The 21,425-nt window shown below is 43.9% G+C and overlaps 1 long non-coding RNA gene across 1 annotated transcript in view; it reads right to left on the reverse strand.

The window, feature by feature from the left end:
* Positions 1–1,475: 1,475 nt before the first annotated feature.
* The window catches only part of LOC135965650 (uncharacterized), a 32,034-nt gene continuing 12,084 nt past the window's right edge, over positions 1,476–21,425 (reverse strand). The window contains exon 3 of the long non-coding RNA XR_010578667.2: positions 1,476–1,794. This is a non-coding gene — a long non-coding RNA (uncharacterized lncRNA). The remainder of the gene's footprint in view (positions 1,795–21,425) is intronic.

Raw genomic sequence — 21,425 nt, forward strand, 5'->3', positions numbered from 1 at the left:
AAGTATTTTACTAACAATGTCTCTGAGAAGTTGCATGTTAAAATAATCATATTTTATTTATTTATTTATTTATTTATTTATTATTATTAAGTTCTAGGGTACATGTGCATAACGTGCAGGTTTGTTACATATGTATACTTGTGCCATGTTGGTGTGCTGCACCCATCAACTCGTCAGCACCCATCAACTCATCATTTACATCAGGTATAACTCCCAATGCAATCTCTCCCCCCTCCCCCCTCCCCATGATAGGCCCCGGTGTGTGATGTTCCCCTTCCCGAGTCCAAGTGATCTCACTGTTCAGTTCCCACCTATGAGTGAGAACATGCGGTGTTTGGTTTTCTGTTCTTGTGATAGTTTGCTAAGAATGATGGTTTCCAGCTGCATCCATGTCCCTACAAAGGACACAAACTCATCCTTTTTTATGGCTGCATAGTATTCCATGGTGTATATGTGCCACATTTTCTTAATCCAGTCTGTCACTGATGGACATTTGGGTTGATTCCAAGTCTTTGCTATTGTGAATAGTGCTGCAATAAACATACGTGTGCATGTGTCTTTATAGCAGCATGATTTATAATCCTTTGGGTATATACCCAGTAATGGGATGGCTGGGTCATATGGTACATCTAGTTCTAGATCCTTGAGGAATCGCCATACTGTTTTCCATAATGGTTGAACTAGTTTACAATCCCACCAACAGTGTAAAAGTGTTCCTATTTCTCCACATCCTCTCCAGCACCTGTTGTTTCCTGACTTTTTAATGATTGCCATTCTAACTGGTGTGAGATGGTATCTCATTGTGGTTTTGATTTGCATTTCTCTGATGGCCAGTGATGATGAGCATTTTTTCATGTGTCTGTTGGCTGTATGAATGTCTTCTTTTGAGAAATGTCTGTTCATATCCTTTGCCCACTTTTTGATGGGGTTGTTTGTTTTTTTCTCGTAAATTTGTTTGAGTTCTTTGTAGGTTCTGGATATTAGCCCTTTGTCAGATGAGTAGATTGCAAAAATTTTCTCCCATTCTGTAGGTTGCCTGTTCACTCTGATAGTAGTTTCTTTTGCTGTGCAGAAGCTCTTTAGTTTAATGAGATCCCATTTGTCAATTTTGGCTTTTGCTGCCGTTGCTTTTGGTGTTTTAGACATGAAGTCTTTGCCCATGCCTATGTCCTGAATGGTACTACCTAGGTTTTCCTCTAGGGTTTTTATGGTATTAGGTCTAACATTTAAGTCTCTAATCCATCTTGAATTAATTTTCGTATAAGGAGTAAGGAAAGGATCCAGTTTCAGCTTTCTACTTATGGCTAGCCAATTTTCCCAGCACCATTTATTAAATAGGGAATCCTTTCCCCATTTCTTGTTTCTCTCAGGTTTGTCAAAGATCAGATGGCTGTAGATGTGTGGTATTATTTCTGAGGACTCTGTTCTGTTCCATTGGTCTATATCTCTGTTTTGGTACCAGTACCATGCTGTTTTGGTTACTGTAGCCTTGTAGTATAGTTTGAAGTCAGGTAGCGTGATGCCTCCAGCTTTGTTCTTTTGACTTAGGATTGTCTTGGAGATGCGGGCTCTTTTTTGGTTCCATATGAACTTTAAAGCAGTTTTTTCCAATTCTGTGAAGAAACTCATTGGTAGCTTGATGGGGATGGCATTGAATCTATAAATAACCTTGGGCAGTATGGCCATTTTCACGATATTGATTCTTCCTATCCATGAGCATGGTATGTTCTTCCATTTGTTTGTGTCCTCTTTTATTTCACTGAGCAGCGGTTTGTAGTTCTCCTTGAAGAGGTCCTTTAAAGGCAAGAAATAACTAAGATCAGAGCAGAACTGAAGGAGATAGAGACACAAAAAACCCTCCAAAAAATCAATGAATCCAGGAGTTGGTTTTTTGAAAAGATCAACAAAATTGACAGACCGCTAGCAAGACTAATAAAGAAGAAAAGAGAGAAGAATCAAATAGACACAATAAAAAATGATAAAGGGGATATCACCACCAACCCCACAGAAATACAAACTACCATCAGAGAATACTATAAACACCTCTATGCAAATAAGCTAGAAAATCTAGAAGAAATGGATAATTTCCTGGACACTTACACTCTTCCATGACTAAACCAGGAAGAAGTTGAATCCATGAATAGACCAATAGCAGGCTCTGAAATTGAGGCAATAATTAATAGCCTACCAACGAAAAAAAGTCCAGGACCAGATGGATTCACAGCTGAATTCTACCAGAGGTACAAGGAGGAGCTGGTACCATTCCTTCTGAAACTATTCCAATCAATAGAAAAAGAGGGAATCCTCCCTAACTCATTTTATGAGGCCAACATCATCCTGATACCAAAGCCTGGCAGAGACACAACAAAAAAAGAGAATTTTAGACCAATATCCCTGATGAACATCGATGCAAAAATCCTCAATAAAATACTGGCAAACCGGATTCAGCAACACATCAAAAAGCTTATCCACCATGATCAAGTGGGCTTCATCCCTGGGATGCAAGGCTGGTTCAACATTCGCAAATCAATAAACATAATCCAGCATATAAACAGAAACAAAGACAAGAACCACATGATTATCTCAATAGATGCAGAAAAGGCTTTTGACAAAATTCAACAGCCTTCATGCTAAAAACGCTCAATAAATTCGGTATTGATGGAACGTACCTCAAAATAATAAGAGCTATTTATGACAAACCCACAGCCAATATCATACTGAATAGGCAAAAACTGGAAAAATTCCCTTTGAAAACTGGCACAAGACAGGGATGCCCTCTCTCACCACTCCTATTCAACATAGTATTGGAAGTTCTGGCTAGGGCAATCAGGCAAGAGAAAGAAATCAAGGGTATTCAGTTAGGAAAAGAAGAAGTCAAATTGTCCCTCTTTGCAGATGACATGATTGTGTATTTAGAAAACCCCATTGTCTCAGCCCAAAATCTCCTTAAGCTGATAAGCAACTTCAGCAAAGTCTCAGGATACAAAATTAATGTGCAAAAATCACAAGCATTCTTATACACCAGTAACAGACAAACAGAGAGCCAAATCACGAATGAACTTCCATTCACAATCGCTTCAAAGAGAATAAAATATCTAAAATAATCATATTTTAGATTTATTGGATTAAATAAAATGTGTTATTAAAATTAATTTCACCTCTGTTTTTACTTTTTTAATGTGGTTCCTAGAAAATTTTAAATTACATATGTGGCTCATAGCATATTTCTATTAGACAGCTCTAAATAATTAAAATACGGCATACTGAGAAAAGTTCTTGGGTATGTACATTAGTTCACCAGGGCTGCCACAGTAAAGTGCCACAGATTGACATAAATAATAGAAATGTATTTCTCACAGTCCTGGGGGCTGGAGTCTGAGGTGACAGTGTTGGCAGGGTTGGTTTCTTCTGAAGCTTCTCTCCTTGGCTTGCAGATGGCCACCTCCTCCCTGTGCCTTCACGTGGTCTTCAGCGCCTGTCTGCGTCCAAATTTCCCCTTCCTATAAGGACATCAGTCATACTGGAAAAGGCCCATAGGAAAGGCCTCATTTAATCTTAATTACCTCTTTAAAAATCCTATCTCCAAAAACGATTACGTTCTGAGGTACTAGAGAGTGAAGATTGCGAGAACAGGAATTTGGGGGAATGCAAACCAGTCCATAACAGCATGACATTGTCCTGGGTTTGGAACTTGTGTTCAGTATTTACTAGCTATATGAACCTCAGCAAGAAATGTCCCTTCTCTTTACCCAAAATTTCTTACCACTAAAACAGAGATAATGTATTATATTTCATGATATGTATGTGGGTATATGTATATAATATTTTTTCTTGAGCATTTCCTCAAGTTATTAGGTATCTCACTATAATAAAAATATAAAGTTTGAGGGCTGCATTTTTCCACTTCTGTCACTATACCAACATGTATTTAACCAATCCGCTCTTAGAGCATATCAAATTGTTTCTAACTTTCTACTCTTACAAACAGTGTAATAAGTCACAAGTCAGTTGAATCGTGCCAGCAAAGTCATGCTTCCTCCAAAGGTTTAGTGTAGGATCCTGCCTGCCTAGGCTCTTCCAGCTTCTGGTGGCTCCTGACATTCCTTGGCTGGTGGCAGCATCACTCCAATGTCTGCCTCTGTCTTCACATGGCCTTCTTCCTTGGATCTCTCTGTATCTTCTCCTTTTCTGTCTCTTAGAAGGACACTTGTCATTAGATTTAGGGCCCACCCTAATCCAGGATGGTCTCACCTCAACTGTATTAGTCTATTCTCATGCTGCTGATGAAGACATACCTGAGACTGGGTGATTTATAAAGAAAAAGAGATTTAATGGGCTCACAGTTCCATGTGGTTGAGGAGGCCTCACAATCATGGCAGAAGACAAAAGGCATGTCTTACCTAACGGCAAGTAAGAGAGAGAATGAGCTTGTGCAGGGGAACTCCTCTTTATAAAACCATCAGATCTCACAAGACTTATTCACTATCACGAGAACAGCACTGGAAAGACACGTCCGCATGATTCAGTTGCCTCCCACTGGGTCCCTCCCATGACACGTGGGAATTGTGGGAGCTACAATTCAAAATGAGATTTGGATGGGGACAGTCAAACCATAACAGTGCTATAATGAATAAGCTTGAATGTCTCTTTATTTATATCATTCACATCTCTGATATTTCCTTAGCAATAAATTCTGAGAAGCAGAATTAATTGGTCAAGGGATATGTATCTTTTAAGATTTTGTTTACATCTGTTGAGAAATTCAGGAGGTAAACTCCCAACATTAGGAATAAAATTTCATTTTTCCCCACACCATGGCAAGAACTAGGGCTTATCATTTTTTAAATATGTTTGTCAATTTGATGGATGAAATGGTATCTTTTTACTTTTTATTTTTTTCACCATTTCAACAATTATTTAAATTATTTCCAAAAAGAAAAGTATTTTAAAACAAGGAGCGCCTTCTGCCCTGCTGACTGGTTATTTGAAATGTTCACAGAGCCCTCTGGAGTTTTGGCTCTTCATTCAAACCTGCAATTCCATAGAGTTTCTCTATCACATCTCAGCTGACTTGTGTCATGTTCTCCATATATGTAGTTTTTTAAGATTGCCAACCTCTATTAGTTGCCTACAGCTTCCGCAACACCTTACCCCAAAGTTGGTGGCTTAAAACAACAGAAGTTCATTCTCTCACAATTCTGGAGGCCAGCAGTCCAAATTCAAGGTGCCAGCAAAGTCATGCTTCCTCCAAAAGTTCTAGTATAGGATCCTGCCTTGGCTCTTCTAGCTTCTGATGGCTCCTAACATTCCTTGGCTGGTGGCAGCATCATCCCAATGTCTGCCTCTGTCTTTACATGGCCTTCTTCCTTGGGTCTCTTTGCATCTTCTCCTTTTCTGTCCCTTAGAAGGAGACTTATCATTGGATTTATGGCCCACCCTAATCCAGGATGATCTCACCTCAAGCTCCTTACCTTAATTACACTTTCAAAAATCTCATTTCCAAATAAGGTCACATTCACAGGTTCCAGGGGCTAGGATTGGACATATCCCTTAAGGAACAGTTTTCAGTTCATTGTGACTCCAAAGCCAGGTTCCTTTGAAGTTCCCCATGGAGTCAGTTCACTTCCGTTCCATTAGCTGAATGGTGAGTGTTACTGCCCCCACTATCTGGTTTCTCTTGACACATGAGAAACCAAATAGTAATGGCTACAACTAAATAAAGGAATTGTTGATCTTGTTTCTATGTCATGTGAAGAGTTTCACTTTTTTTTCATTTACAATGAACATTTGTTGCTATGCATAAGACAGTCTACTGACTTAAGGTGAGCAGGGGGGCAGAGAGGAGCAGGTGTCACATGTTGAACACACAATGCCCCCATCAAAAACCTCCATTAAAAACCTCAGATTCTATGAGGGAAAGAATGACAAAAATAAAACTATTTCAATATAAACTGAGCATTGATGAGAAATATAAGCCAAATTTCCTAGGGTATCTAAGAAAGGAGTGCACTATTCTGCCTGAGAAAAGCCAGGAGGGAGGAGACATTGGACCTGGACAAGGAGAGACGATCACTGATCCATCCAGTGGCTCAGGAGGGAAGGGCATTCCAGGCAGAGGGAACAGTGTGTTCTAGGCATAGACTCAGGGGTATGCATGGGAAGTTTATTGAGGAGGAGGGATGCCCAACATATCCAGAGTGGAAAGCAGCAGTAGGGCCATATGCAGAGTATCCCAATTAGAAAGTCTTATTGAAAGAAAATAAGATAAATTTGTGAATAACACAAAATGAGGTACAGTTCTGAGTCCCCCACCAAAATGCCGATCTCTCCCTCATTAAAGGCCAGACATAAAAGGGTACTGCATGATTCCATTTAAGTGATGTTTCTAGAGCAATCACAATCTATAGTGATTTTTTTTAAAAAAAAAAAAAAAGCAAGTTAGCGCTTGTCTGGGGCAAAGTGTGCAGGGAGGCTATGTGTAAAGGGATAGGAAGGAGTGGTCTGGGTGACAGAAATGTTATATGCTTTGATTGCAGAGATAGTTACCCAGGTGTATACATTTGTCAAAACTCACAAACAGTCCCCTTAGGTGTGTGGATTTCATTGTATATTTATACCTCAATAAAGACGATTTTTAAAATAATTAACTAAAAATGTAGGAGCAAAAGGGAATATTCATTTAGAATGAGAAAAGAAATTACAACTAGTTATAAATTTTATCAATAAAAGGCTGAAAAATACCAGAACCATCTCAGCCATTCAGGAAAATAGCCATATTGTGCATTAATTAACTGCCAACATCCTTCGATAACATTATTTTTCCTATTTGTTTTGGCTTCATTCTCCTTGTCTCTTCCCATGTCAATAATATCATAACAAGTTGTATAATATTAATGGTTGATTAGTTTGTCTTTTATTACTGATAATTTAGAAAACATCTGTCCACTTCCTAACTCTTTGTTTATATCCTCTACAGTTTTTAAGGATTGTCATAAAGTTTGGCAAAGCCTCCATGAAATGTTTTTCATAATTGAGCTCTGGAACTTGTAAGGATTGCCCACAGACTAGCTTCCAGTTCTGTACATTTCAAACTTGGTTTCTCCGCCATACTTTGGGCACCACAGAACACGTTCACGTCGTGAAACAGCCTCTGGCCCCAAACCTTCACTTGGCAACATCACTCGTCACATGTGAGTTGGCACAGTAGGTGGTACCAGTGTCCTTGGAAGCAGATTTCTACACTGAGATGATTAGCAATTACTTACCTGTATAAGGAAGCGACTGCAAATCACACAGCTATAAGCCCAAACTAAGTGTATCCCCAACTCAATTTCTTCTTAGCCAGATTCTCAAAGTCCTTGGGACCACTCTGACAGTACAGAAGAGATGGAGAAATTGTACAACTATCAGAGAAGAGAGAGTGGCCTTAACCTATGTCAGTTTAAATATCTTATTTTCGCAAATTTGGCAGAACCACATGGCCATGGGAATACATTGCTAGGACTGCTAGCAAGGACTGTAAAGATGAAAAACCTCAGGGGCTGCTCAGTGAGGCTGCTTCAGGGCAATGGGTGCCATGGGTAATTTTGGGAAAGTTGTCAGGACCAGATTTGGAGAGCTTTCAGTCAGGTGCTGAAATACAGCCTTTAACCTCCAGGCAGAGGGGCTTTTCCTTTAACCGAGAGAACAGAATCACTGTGTGTTGGTGGGGGAACTCTGGCAGCCATGGAAAGGGTTGTTTCAGGGTTTATTGTTTGTTTTAGTTTCTTCTTGTAACTCACAGCATTTCTTATGCAACCCCCCTCAAAAAAAATACCTTTTCTATTTAAGCGTCTTTAAATTAAGAAAACTATATTAAATACATTAAAGATAATTTTGAAAAAAGCCCAGAACTCCCCGCTACCACAGCCAACCAATTCCACCAAGCTAAACTTGTTTAAATCACTTCATTATCTAAGTGAACAAAGTGGTTCAGAACATAGACTGCAAAGTAAAATTCTTCAGTTCAAAATTTGGCACCACTGCTTCCTAACTCTGTGACCCTAGGCAAATTAAATAAGCTCTGCAACCTCAGTTTCCTCATCTGTAAAATAGAAAAAACAATGGAAGCTAAGTGTAGAGTCACTGTGTGGATGAAATGAGCTGATTCACTGGAAGCACAGGGCACCATTTCTGACTCAATCAATGTTAGCAGTGATGAAGATTTTTGTCTACTCCTTCCCCAAGCAGATATGTTTTACTGAGTCCCCACCTCTGCAAGCTCTTTTTCATGATTTTTTATCATTATGCCAACCATTAAAATATTCAGAGCCAAGCGAAACATTTCAACTAAAAATAGCTAGTTGAATGCGTTGTGTGGCCCGTTTCCTGAGAGCACTTGAGGGGAGTCGTATGGTGTCGGAGAAATTAGTCACTGATAAGGGACACAGAAAGAGGGAAGCCAAGACAAACTGTGTCAGTCAGAACTCTTTGGGTTTTAAGAGACAAAAGCCCAACTCAAACATACTTAAGAATAAAGAGGCAAGATTGGCAGAGAGTGGAGGCTCACGTCTGCAATCCCAGCACTTTGGGAGGCCAAGGTATGCGGATCCCTTAAGGTCAGGAGATCGATACCAGCCTGCCCAACATAGCTAAACCCTGTCTCTATTAAAACTACAAAAATTAGCCAGGCATGATGGAAGGCGCCTGTAGTCCCAGCCACTCGGGAGGCTGAGGCAGGAGAATTGCTTGAACCCCAGAGGTGGAGGTTGCAGTGAGCTGAGATCACGCCACTGCATTCCAGCCTGGGTGACAGAATGAGACTCTGTCTCAAAAAAAAAAAAATTTTTTTAAGACAATATTGGCCCCTATGACAGAAGGGAAATGGGGGAATGGTGCTGCTTGCTCATCTAGATCTAGGAGCTCAAATAATATTGTCAGGCATCTCCACTTTCTCTCAGCTTTGTGTCCCTCTGTACATTTCCTCATTTTTTCCTCTAGCTATTATGATGCAGAGGGCAGTGGGCATGTCACCAGAAAACCCCAGGCCGACATCATTTTTGTTTAGCAAACCCAGAGGAAGAGGGAGTATCCATATAGCCCAACCAAGGAAGAGCTCGTCAGCTTGCCTCATGTGGCCACAGATGGTAGGATACTGTCCTTGGCAACCTCACCAGAACCCCAAGAAGGGAAGGGTGAGGTGATACTTCCAAGAGAAAGGGTGAAGGGATGCAAAACAGACAGAGAGATGCCACTTGGCAAGGGTTCTCAAGGCCAAGGTCAGCCATTGCGTCTTCAACCACAATTTCCATTTCAAGACTCATTTTCCACCCAAAGGGTGTGGGCTTCTTGGAGGCCTCAAATGGTGGGAGTCTGTCACCCACATGGACTCGGCAGCAAGCCGCCACCTGCTTCTTCACAAGAGGCAAACTCGCTCAGAGGCCTGGGCCGCGGCTGTGGGCGCACAGTCAGGCACTGGGCGTTCTTGGGCCCGGGCAATTGCTGAGTCAAAGGGCCGCGGGCCAAGGCACGGGCTGCCCGGTCCTGCTCCCCTTAGATGGGCGGTACTGAATGTTCTCCAGGCGATGCAGGGCTGCTGTGCCACTTTAATTGGAGATGGTGATGGTGAAACCTTCAGGGGAAATTCAGGTGCCAAATGCCTCTCCTAGAGGCGCATTAAAAGTGTCTGGTAGTTGACCAACCCAAATAGCAGGCATCTCTGGGGAATTTCCCAGCAGAGTCCCCACCCTATCACCTCCCCCCACCTCCCAGCACAGGAGAAAGAATCCTGCCATCCAGACACACCTGGCTCTGCCTCCACCCCTTCCAACCTGCAGACTCTTAAGCAATTTTCTTCACCTCTTTAGGCCTCAATTTCCTGATTCATAAAATAGGAATTATACTATTTTATCTGGAATAATAAGATAATGGCCATAGATATATTTCAATTGTTTATTTTTACTTAAGTCAGTTTTGGCAAATTATATTCTTAGAAGTGTTCCCTTCTAAAGATGTCCAATATTTTGGTGGCCAGGCACAGTGGCTCACGCCTGTAATCCCAACTCTTTAGGAGGCCGAAGTGGGCAGATCACCTGAGGTCAGGAGTTCAAGACCAGCCTGACAAATACTGCAAAACTCTGTCTCTACTAAAAATACAAAAATTAGCCGGGTGTGCTGGTGCACACCTGTAATCCCAGCTACTCAGGAGACTGAGGCAGGAGAATTGCTTGAACCCGGGAGGCAGAGGTTGCAGTGAGCAAAGATCACGCCACTGCACTCCAGCCTGGATGACAGACAGAGGCTCCGTCTCAAAAAAAAAAAAATGTCCAATCTTTTGGTATAAAATTATTCACCTATTGTTTTGTTACTTGTAATGTCTGTCTGCTGTATATGTAGAGAGACTCTCCTTTTCATTTCTAGCTTTTTTGTAGAGTCAATTTGGGTTTGTTGAACCTCCCTAATAGGCCTTATGTTTGTATTATTAACTTTTGCTCTTATTTTGTTATTTCCTTCCTATGTTCTAAACCTTTCTGGGGTTCAGTCTATTATTCTGTTCCTATCTTCTTAAGTTTATTACCAGCATTCAAAGTTGTAAGTATCAGTCAAAGTACTGCTTGAGGTGTATTTTGCAAGTTTTGTTAAGTAGAATTTCCTTTACTATTCAGTCACAAATTTTTTCTGTATTACATACTTTATAATGTCTAATTTGAACCATGAGTTATTTAGAAGTGGGTTTTTAAATTTCAAAAACATACATTTTTAAGCTATTTTACTCACCATCATATTCCTATTGTTTACATAGCAGAATGCTTGACACACAGTAAATGATCAAAAATTATTGTAAACCAAAAAGGGAGAGAGGAAGGGGGGAAAAAGAGGGAAGGGTGAAGGAAGGGAGATTGCTAAAATGACCTTGACTGCTTTAACCAAAAGTTTAAGAGGAACAGTTCTGCTGCCAGGACAAACGTTAGGATGGTCAGAGGTAAGCAGAGGAGAGTAGCACATGGCCCCAGTCCCAATCCTGAAAGTCTCAGAGGAAGTTCAGGAATATCTAAATTTTATACCCAAATGTCCTTCCCTCTGTGGCTCTCCCTGTTGCCACACTTGCCAGCCAGGTGTCCAGCCCCAGATGAAGAAGACAGGTGGCAGAATCTCCCCCACAGTCCCCTGGGTGCTCAATCTGAGGCAGCAGGACAGAGAATAAAGGAGTAACCTGGATGATTGGAGCTGAGCCTGGGAAGATGCCAGCAGGTCAGGTATATGGGCAGTTCCCCGTTGGCTGGAAAGGGCACTGCCTTCCTTCTGCATCTCTTTTAAACTGCTGGCTCCTACCTTAAGGAGCCTCAACAGCCATGCATCCAAGCACACTCTCTGCAACTTCCATTCTGTGACAGTGGTAGCCGGTAATCAATCGGGTTGGTCACACACGTGGTGCCCTACAAGTTTTGTCACCCTATGTCACATTGTGTCCCACATGGTCTTTTTTAGTGCTCCCAAGAACCCTTAGCTCTGAACTCGTCAACAGCCTGTCTGGTCTCAGATCCATTTGACACCCTTCCGCTGACCTGCTGTGGGACCTATGCTCCCCAGGGTCCTTTGTCCACGACTTCAGGGTACTTTTCACCCATGCGAAGCGTGTGAGCAAGACTAGAAGGGAGAAGCCAGGATATGTTTCTCCCTTCCCCTCTGCTCCTAGTGGCATCTCTGGCAGTAATTACTGCCAAGGTGCCCCACCCACGGGGCAAAAACCAACATGGTCTTAGCTTCTGCCAATGGCCAGACTCCTAGAATCTGATAACAATACCTCCTCCCATTGTTCCTGCAGCCCTAAGGGGGCAGGCGCAGCTTCCAGCTCTTACTAAAATCTGAATTGCCTCTCAGTGTCTTCAGTCATTTGTGTGACTAACTCTCTGTATTACATTTTCTTTGTTTGAAAAACCTTGAGCAATTCCCATTTCTTGGCTGGCAATGGATGAATACAAACCCTTTTTATAGGTGAACCCTAAAGTGAGGTTCAGAGAATTTAAGAAAGAAGATGTAGAAATATGAGTAATTAAGAAAAAAGAAAGAAAAAAAAAATACCAGTAATGAAAACACCAGCACAGAGCCTGAGCTCAGGTCTAACTCTGATACTTTCTAGCTGTGAGATCTTCTGAGCCTCGGCTTTCCCACGTGCAGATATGGATGATGACGGCACCTACTGCATAGGACTGTTGTGAAGATGAATGCAGCCACTACTTCTGACATTTAACTAAGCAAAAAGCCTGACGTATGGCCACACAGCTGAACACTGGCTGAACTGGGATCCAAACTTCCTATTCGATGCTTATTCCCCTGTGCCAAGCAGCCTGAATCAAGCTGCTCATGATTTGGGTTCTCATGAAGGGACTTCCTCTCTTAACCTTGTGGACTGGATCCTTTCCTCAGAGATTTTCCCCCTAAGAACTCCCTTCCCTCCTCTTCCCACCGTCTCTGCCACATGAAATGATCTCTTCTCTTCCCCCACTGAATAATTGCAAGTGGCTCTCAAACTGGTTTGTCCTCCCAAGTTCCCATAAGGAACCAGATCCCCAGGCATAGCTGCAGAGTATAACTCAGCCTCAGCCTCCCTGAAAGCCAGCACCTAGTAGGGCTGTCAGAGACCCCAACACACAGCCCAAGGCCCCTGTGCCCAAGAGCCCCCTGAACCTGCTCAGAGGTGTAATTAAGTGAGCTTTGAAAGCAGCCCTGCCAGTGTGGGCTCCCAAACCCCAAGGAACCAGGTCTCTAATATCCCTGTGAAAGTCATCCTAGCCATTCACCAAGGAGGAAGAGACTGCAGCCTATGCGTGTAGAGCCTGGACTCCTACCCTGGCTTTATCTGGGGCACTTTGGGCCCAAAGACTCTGAGGTTGGTGTCTATTGAGTCACATCTCTACTTCCCTCCTTTGGGAGAAATACATCCTTGCTTATCAATGCTAAAGCCTCTACCGCTTACTATCAGTCTCGAGGATGAACCTCTGGGATCCAACAGAGACTCAGACGCAAGAAAGGAGGGCTGAGCTGGTGCAATATTCACCCATCTAAAGCCAGGGCATCATGGAGTACATCCTGGAGTGGCTACCTTCTCAATACATCCCCATTTGGGGGCTCCTAGATGGTTTGCTCTCATGGGCATGCCCTGGCCCCCAAAAGTAAGATTCTCAGTGAATGCATGTGGTCCCTGACGTGGTCATTCATTCGTTCAACAAAACTGCCATGGTTCCAGCATCATGTGCTCTACAGACAGAAGAAACCCTGCCCCATTCCTGTCGGGGGCTACACATACAAAGAAACAAAGCAGCCTTGGATCCACCCTTTTATGAGCTGAGTGATTTTCATTATTTCTTGCATTTTAAAATTATTCTAAACATTACATCCTCTTAGGATGCACATGATGCCAGAACCATGGCAGTTTTGAGGAACGAATCAATAATAAGGGAATGTTATTAGAAAGCTAGTAATGTCTCTTAACTTTCAGAGGTACCCTTAAGTTAATAATCAGGTATAGTCTTATATATTTTGTCCTATATTTATAAAACATAGATACGGCTTGCAGTTTGGAGAAGTAGGTTGTTTTATTTTGGCTTTGGTTTAATTTTTTGTTTTGTTTTACAAAAATGAGATTATGCTATATAAATTTCTTAGCAAGTTGCTTATCTCAGTCATCAGACCACAGCTATCACTTCAGATCAATCCACTTATATTTGATTCATTTCACAGCTATATCCTATGTCATATCACACCGTATTCAGTCATTCCCCTATAAGGAAGTGGGAAATACATGTTCACAGCGTCAAGCCATTGCTGTTTTGTTGCAGGATCTGGTATTACCCTAATCCAATGGTTCTCAAAGTGTGATTCCCAGACAAGCAGCATCAGCTTCATCTAAGAAATTGTTAGAAATGCAAATTTTGGGGTCTGTCCCAGAACTACCAAATCTTAAACTCTGGGGTGGGTCACAGAAATCTGTGTTCTGGAGTTCTACAGGTGATTCTTGAACACATGTTCAAGTTTGAGAACCACTGCCCTAACCTGTACCATGTCATTCATGTTCCACGAGGACTATGTCTATTTGTTTGCCCTCCACAAGCAATTGCAGCAATTACAGCTGGGTGCCAGCTTCTTTGCAGAAAACTTCTTCTCAACCTGGAAAAATACGAGAAGTTTCTAGATAAGGAAAGTTAGATGAGGTGTTCAAGCTAGCTACCCAGTTGCTAATTAACTCATTAATTCACTCTTTCAGGATGTATTGAACTCATAGTCACAGGCATAATGCAAATATATGCCCCTGTGTAACGTATCTGGGGAAAGGTGACAAGCAGATTTTTCTCAAATGATCTGGATGCCCGATGTGATTCTTCCTTAGGTGCAAAGAGGTTGCAATTGGTGAGTTCTGTTTGCAAAAGACCAACCACCTGGCAATGCAGACGTGGAAGCCATGAGAGTGCCAAAAAAATGTGGAAGATGGAGGCAGAGAGAACCAGGCTTGAATCCTGGCCCCACCTCTCACCCACACTCCCTGAACCTCAAGTTTTGCATCTATAAAACTGTGGTGATAATAAAACCTACCTATAGGGCTGTTGATCCAAACTGTATTTTGTAACTTCTCCAGAGAAGTTTTCCAGTCAACCTAACGCTTCTCTATGACTCTTCAGAGAATGAAAAAATGAGGAAGGAATTAATGAATTATTTCATGAGAATGCCATTTTCCTCTGCTTCCTCCATGTTAAGAATTATATAGAGCATGTGCCACTGCTGTCTTCTTCATGAAACCCCCTGAGAGGCAAGGGTAGGGTGGAGGGTGAGGATGGCCACGGGGGTAAGCATGAAACCTCCTGAGCAGTCCTGAGCCTGGCTGTCGACTCAGGAGCTATGAATGGAATGGTAACTAAGAGAAGCAGGGGGTTTCAAGCTTGAGCATGTGTTAGATTCCCCTGGAAGTTTTTTAAACCACAGATGACTGGGCCCCACCCCAGAGTTTTCAGATTAAGTAGATCTAGGGTGGTGTCTGAGATTTTTCATCTCTAACCCGTTCCCAGACAATGCTGATGCTGGTGGTCCAGGGACCACACTTTGAGAACCACTGGGTTAGGTCAATGACCCATGCTGACGAAGGTTCTGCCATAATCAACACGTGGTTTCCAAGATTACATTGATGGTTGACATCCCACTGGCGGGAGAGCAAACAAACGAAGAAGCTCCATGTTCTTCTTAAGCTCCCTGGCCAGAAAGTGATGCACATTACTTCCACTCACATGTCATAGGCCCCACCTTTGCAAGAGGACCTGGGAAATTTAGTCCTTGGATGGGCTTCTTCTTAGTAAGCCACTTTCTTCCCAGGCATGCAAAGGGGTCACAGATCACTTAGTGTTGAACCACTGCCACTGCCACACGTGACAAGTCCTCTCCTCATCTCCAAATCTCGGGCCTTGCCACTGAGAAGTATATTAGCCCAGCCACAACCCCAAGCCAGATTCCTAGAGCTAAAAATATACTGTGAACAGAACATGCTCTGGAAGTCGTGGGAGAAGGGGGAGCAGAATCTATGGAGACATGGATACGTGGGCCTCGTCCTCCTTAGACTGCTTCTCAATGACACAAGTCCATGAATGTCTCCACTCCTGCTGAGGGCACAGTGGACAGTGGAACCATGCACTTGCGGTCGGATGGAAGAGCCATCACTCACCAGTTGTGTAACTTTGGGCCTCTCTGCCCCAGTGGGTATTGCTGGTTGACGTGGGGTGGCACCCAGACTGTGGCTCCTCCACTTCCTGCCAGGCCTCCTCCTCCAGCCTCCTCAACTCCTGGGCCATGAGTGTGTGCAGCAATGTGACAATAGCCATCATTTCTCCAGCAGGTTACTCACATCTTCAAAGTTGGGAACTTCGAGGAGATGAGAGACCTATGCAGATTCAATGCATCCTTGTATCATCCAGCTCACATTCTGCTTTGCCCTTGCCCTCCAGTTCCTGTCAATCCTTCCTTCCCCACCTGCTTGTTCTGTTGACTGCAGGCCCAGACACAGAAGCAACAGCCTCCTGTAGACAGTTGAACCAGCTTCCACAACTGCACAGAACCAAACCCTTGTAAGAAAGCCCTCATTTTATGCCATTCTTAGTGGTTTTGCTTGTCTGGCTGAATCATGACTGATACGGGTGCTTTTCTTCCAACATTCTCATTTAATTTTCTGAACAACCCCACAAGAACATTCTTGTTAGTCTTATTTTAGAGATGAGCAAAGTGAGAATCAGAGAGGCTAAGTCACCTGTCTCAGATTCCACAGCTAGTGAGTGGTGTTGGGGCTGGCACTTGAACCCAGGCCTCTCAAACACCAGTACTTTGACCACTATGGTATTTTGTGGGCTCCTTGAGAAGAAAACTGGGCCCCATGAGATGGTCAACGCAACATCCAGGATCCTACTCCTCTGTGCCCCCAACAAAGGCTCATCCACTGCGACACAGGAAGAGCCTTCCTTGACCAGGGCCTGCTGTCTGCAGAGTGGCCAGGCCGCTATTTTCTCTCCCCTGTTTCCCCTCCACCTCTGGCCAGAGGTTCCTGGTGGGTTGATTCCACAGTTTTTATTACAAATCAATAGGAAAAGGAGAAATGCTTTCTGAGAAGATTCTAAGCCTAATTAAAAACCCAGAAGAAGGCTGGACATGATGGCTCATGCCTGTAATCCCAGCACTTTGGGAGGCCAAGGCAGGCAGATCACCTGATGTCAGGAGTTCAAGATCAGCATGGCCAAGATGGTGAAATCCTGCCTCTACTAAAAACACAAACATTAGCCAGGCGTGGTGGCAAATGTGTATAATCCCAGCTTCTAGGGAGGCTGAAGCAGGAGAATTGCTTGAACCCAGGAGGTTGCAATAAGCCGAGATTGCACCACTGTACTCCAGCCTGGGCGATAGAGCGAGACTCCATCTCAAAACAAACAAACAAACAAAAACAAAAACAAAACAAAACAAACCCAGGAGAGAACATCCCTCAAAACTACTCTGCTCTTGTGTAAAGACACATATTGATAAGAGAGATGGTGCAGAAGAAAGGGACAGGCTTCCATTGCGAGGTGTGGAGACCTGCCCATGAGAGAGGCAAAGAAAGGCAGAAAAGAAAACAGATGAAAATGGAGAAAATGACAGAGAAAAGGGAGAGGGGGAACCACCAAAAACAGCAAGCAGGAAGTAACCTATAGATAGAGGAGGGAGAGAAAGGGAACAAGACATAAAATGAGAAATAATCAGAGACAAAGAAAAATAGAAACAGAAAATAAATGGGAGAAATGGGTATAGAAGAAGAGAAAAAGATGAATGAAAGAGGTGAGAATAGAAGAGAGAGTGAGAGTGAGAGAAAGAGAAAGGGAAAGAGAGACAGAGAGAGAGAGAGAGAGAGAAGTGACTGTCAGGTTCTTACCTAATTAACTTTCTCCCCTGTTCCCAAAAACTTGTGTGGGAGACCAGAGTGGAACCCAAGACAGCTGGTGGGGAAGGGAGGCCCCCTGGCCACTGCCCCCGTTGTGCTGGACAGTGACCACACTTGACACAGCAGCAGGAGATAGACATCTGCCTCTGAGTCAGCTCCTTTCTTCACAGCCCCACCTGCCCCACCTTTTGGGCTAATGTTGCAGAGTTAATTACAGAAAGCCTGCCAGACTGGGGATTTATGAGCCTCAGGAGAGCCTGGCTCTAGAGGGGGAGGGAAGACGTGAGGGAGAGGATGGTCAGAGCCACCTACTGAGCTGGGCACTGAAGGTTTCTACTACCTGGAATGGCCCCCAAGCACCCACAGGCAAAAGGTGTCTGAGACCCAGGGAAATAAGGGGAGGTCTGTCCAGGCTAAGGCCTAGGCCACAAAGCCAATTCTTTCAATATTGATTTAGACTGCCTTCCTACTCTTCTACCTATCCCTATAACTTTCCCCAGAGGGTTTTGCCAGTCTGCCTTTTTTTTTCCTGCCCCTTTGTCACCTCCTCTCCCCATCTGTCAATCCTTTCTCCTATCTGACATCTCCTCCATGTATCTACCATCCTCCATTTACCTACCTCCACCCATCCATCTAAACTTTCACCACCAGAAGCTCCAAAATCCCACTCCTCATCCTTCCACCAACTCCCTACCCACCTGCCAAACGCTCTTCCATCGATTCATGCTCCCTTATAGGCCAACTTTTCCACCCTTCCTCCAACTCCTTCAACCTCCACAGAACCTTCAGTCACCACCATTTCCACTATCCTCATGCCAATCCTCCAATCCATGATTCAGCTCCTGTATTTCCCAACTCCTCTCCATCTGACCTTCTCTCTCTCCATGCACCATTCTCCGTTTATCTTCCAAACTCCTTCATCCATCCACCAAACCCTCCACCCATCTGCCAACTTGTCCATACATTTATCAACCCCTCCCCCTTCCTCCAACTCCTCACCTAGCAGCCCCTCTATCTTTTTCCAAATCCTCCATCCACCCACCAAAATTTCCAACCCCTCTCTACATTTACTTCCACCCTCATAAATTCCTACATTCATATGCTAACCCATCCATTCAGTAAGCCATGCTTCCTTGCATTTATACATACAATTCCATGTCTGATCCACCAATACCTAACTCCATCTACCATCTCATTCATCTTTCCATTCAGCAACCCTTCCATTAATATGTCAACCTCTTCCCACACTGTCAACTCCTCCCGCATTCCATCCTTCAATCCCCCAACACTCCAACGATCCTTAATGCACTCACTGACTTCACAAAGGCCCCAACCTAGCCCTCAGGGAAGTTCTGTAAAAAGAAAATAGATTTGTAGAACTGCAGAGCTGGGATATAATCTTGGTTTGGAACACACTGGCAGCGTGGCTCAGTTCAGTGCTCCCTGACCTAGTCACAGCTTTGGGAGGGTCCTCAAGGCCATTGAGGAAGCTGGACAGAGTAGAAAGGAAAGTAGGGGAAAGGTTCTCTCACCTCTGTTAAGGACGCTGGTAAAGTTAATTACAGCCAGCTCCTCACCCCTCTCCACCCGCCCCAGCTAACTGGACAGTACAGAGGGAGCCTCACCCCGCTGATTTCTGCCCTGACCTGTTCTGCCTGCCCTAATGGACACAACCAGGCCACAGTCCCCTCCTCTGCCTAAACTCTGGGGTTTTGAGCCAACTCCAAAGACCCTGACTAGCCAAAGCCATGTTGAACCAAGGCCTGAGCAGATTTACCAGGCTGGGATTGCAGGTGGCCCCCAGCACTGCAGTGACCTACTCAGCCTATATGGTCCCATCTGTTAAATACCAGAAACCCTCTTGACTACTTATGAGCCAGTTTAGACCCAGGCCAGGTAGATTCCAGGTAACACAGAGAGGTAGAAACTGCATCAAACCTAGATATAGGTTATGGAATCAGCAAGACCTGGCTTTGCATTCTTCTTGTACTTCCTGGCTGTTTCACTCAACCCCTCTGAGCCGCAGTGTTCTTGTTTGTAAAATTAAGGTCAGAAAGCTCCTACCTACGGCATGGGATTATGATTTTAAAATATACACACACTGGGATAAAGCTTGAAACACAGTAGTTCCCCATCAAGAGATGCTTTCACCTCCCTTGGACTGGCTCTGGTGGCTAAGTCCTGGTCTTCTCTCTACATCAGGGAAAACAGGACAAATTGCCATTCCTAGACCAGGTTGCCTGGGCTACAAAACTAAGCCTTCTCCCCCAAAAGCCCCCTGTATAGGAATTTCCACAAAAATGAAAACAAAAACCTTTGTTTTTTAGGGAATTGTAAATGCCTGGAAAATTTTGCAATGGGGTGAAACTTGGCCAGAGACAGAAGCAATTTTTCTTTTTGCAAATCTCAGCCCTTCCTTTTGGCCCAGGTTGGCCCCTTGCCAAAAATGTGAGAGATGACAGGTGAATGTGTGAGTTTCTGTGACTTGGGTTTCCGAAATGGCATTCAACAAGTGATCTGTCTAATTGCTTTTGATATCTAGAAAAGCTAATTAAGGTAATAATACTTGGCACTTGTATAATAATAATAAAAATAATGACCCTTTATATGTAAGGAGCGTCTTTCATCCAAGGATTACAAAGCCTTTACAAACATTAATTAATCCTCACAACTCACCTGTGAGGTGGGTGTAATTAGACCCATTTTATGGCTGGATGAATTGAGGCATGGATGGGGTGAGGGATGTGGTGAAGATCACACGCTGCATCTGCTGCCAAGACTGGGATGGCCTTGAAGATTTTAGAAGCCGTACTCAGAATTCTCACAACTGGTAGAATCCCTCTAAGCTGTCCCAGGGAGCACCCCCATGAGTCAAAGCTCTCTCTTGACCAGCCAGAGAGAAAAGTAGAACACTAGGACCACATCTGGCTGGGTGACCTTCAGCTAGTTCCTTCCCCTCTCTGAGCCTTTACTTCCTTCCCCATTAGCCAAGAGGACTGGGTTCCCTGACACCTCACCTCCCCAGTGTTCAGCCCCACAAGCTTGTCATCCTGTTTCTGGCATCACTGTCAGGTTTTCAGGACCTTGAAGGCACCAACAAAGACCCAGATTCAGCCAGTATCCCTGGGCAGTTAGGTTGCCAGATTTAGCAAATAAAAATACAAGACACCGAGTTAGAACTTTTGAATTTCAGAAAAACAATGAAGAATTTTTCAGTGTAAGCATGTCCCATGCAATATTTGGAACATGCTTATACTGAAACATGGTTTGTTATCTACCTGAAATTCAACTTTAACTGGGTGTCCTGTGTTTTGTCCAACAACTGCTTGTTAGCCACTCTGTGCCAGGCACAGGCTGAATTTCTCACATCTCTGACCTCAGGTAATCCTTCCCCTACTCTGGGAGGCAGCCATTATCATTCCCATTTTGCCACGAAAACTAGTCTAGAGAAGAAAAGTGGCCTGCCCAGAGTCCTGAATTCCTCGTCTGCCTGGGTGTCCCTGGAGTCTCCACTGACACTCCCAGTGACTGATTCCCCAGTGCCCAGAGAACAAATTCCACACTCCCTGAGGGCAGCCCTTCCAGGCCCTGCAAATCTGCCCCTAAAGTCCTCTCTAGCTTCTTGTCGGCCCAAGGGTCCCATCAGGCATATGCAGATTCAGTGTAATTAGAGGTGCCCAGCACCCACACTTCCTTCCATCAGGCCTCCAGGCCTTTGCCTCTGCCAATCCCACCACCTGGAATGCTGTTCCTCCACCTTCTCCTGCAAAATGCCTACAGGTCTGCAGGATACTGCTCAGCGTCACCTCCTCAGAGATGCCTTCCCTGGCCAAATACTCGTTCTGCTGTGTTAACCTCTGCGCTACCACATTCCCCAGCATGCTTGCATGCATGTGTGTGTGTGTGTGTACGTGTGTGTGTGTACACTCTGTGTGTGTGTGTGCGTGCGTGTGTTTGTGTGTGTGTGTGTGTTTTCTCTGTGCTCCACCCTTCCATGACCAGT

The sequence above is a fragment of the Macaca fascicularis genome, chromosome 10, assembly GCF_037993035.2.
Source record: "Macaca fascicularis isolate 582-1 chromosome 10, T2T-MFA8v1.1".
Taxonomy (NCBI): Eukaryota; Metazoa; Chordata; class Mammalia; order Primates; family Cercopithecidae; genus Macaca; species Macaca fascicularis.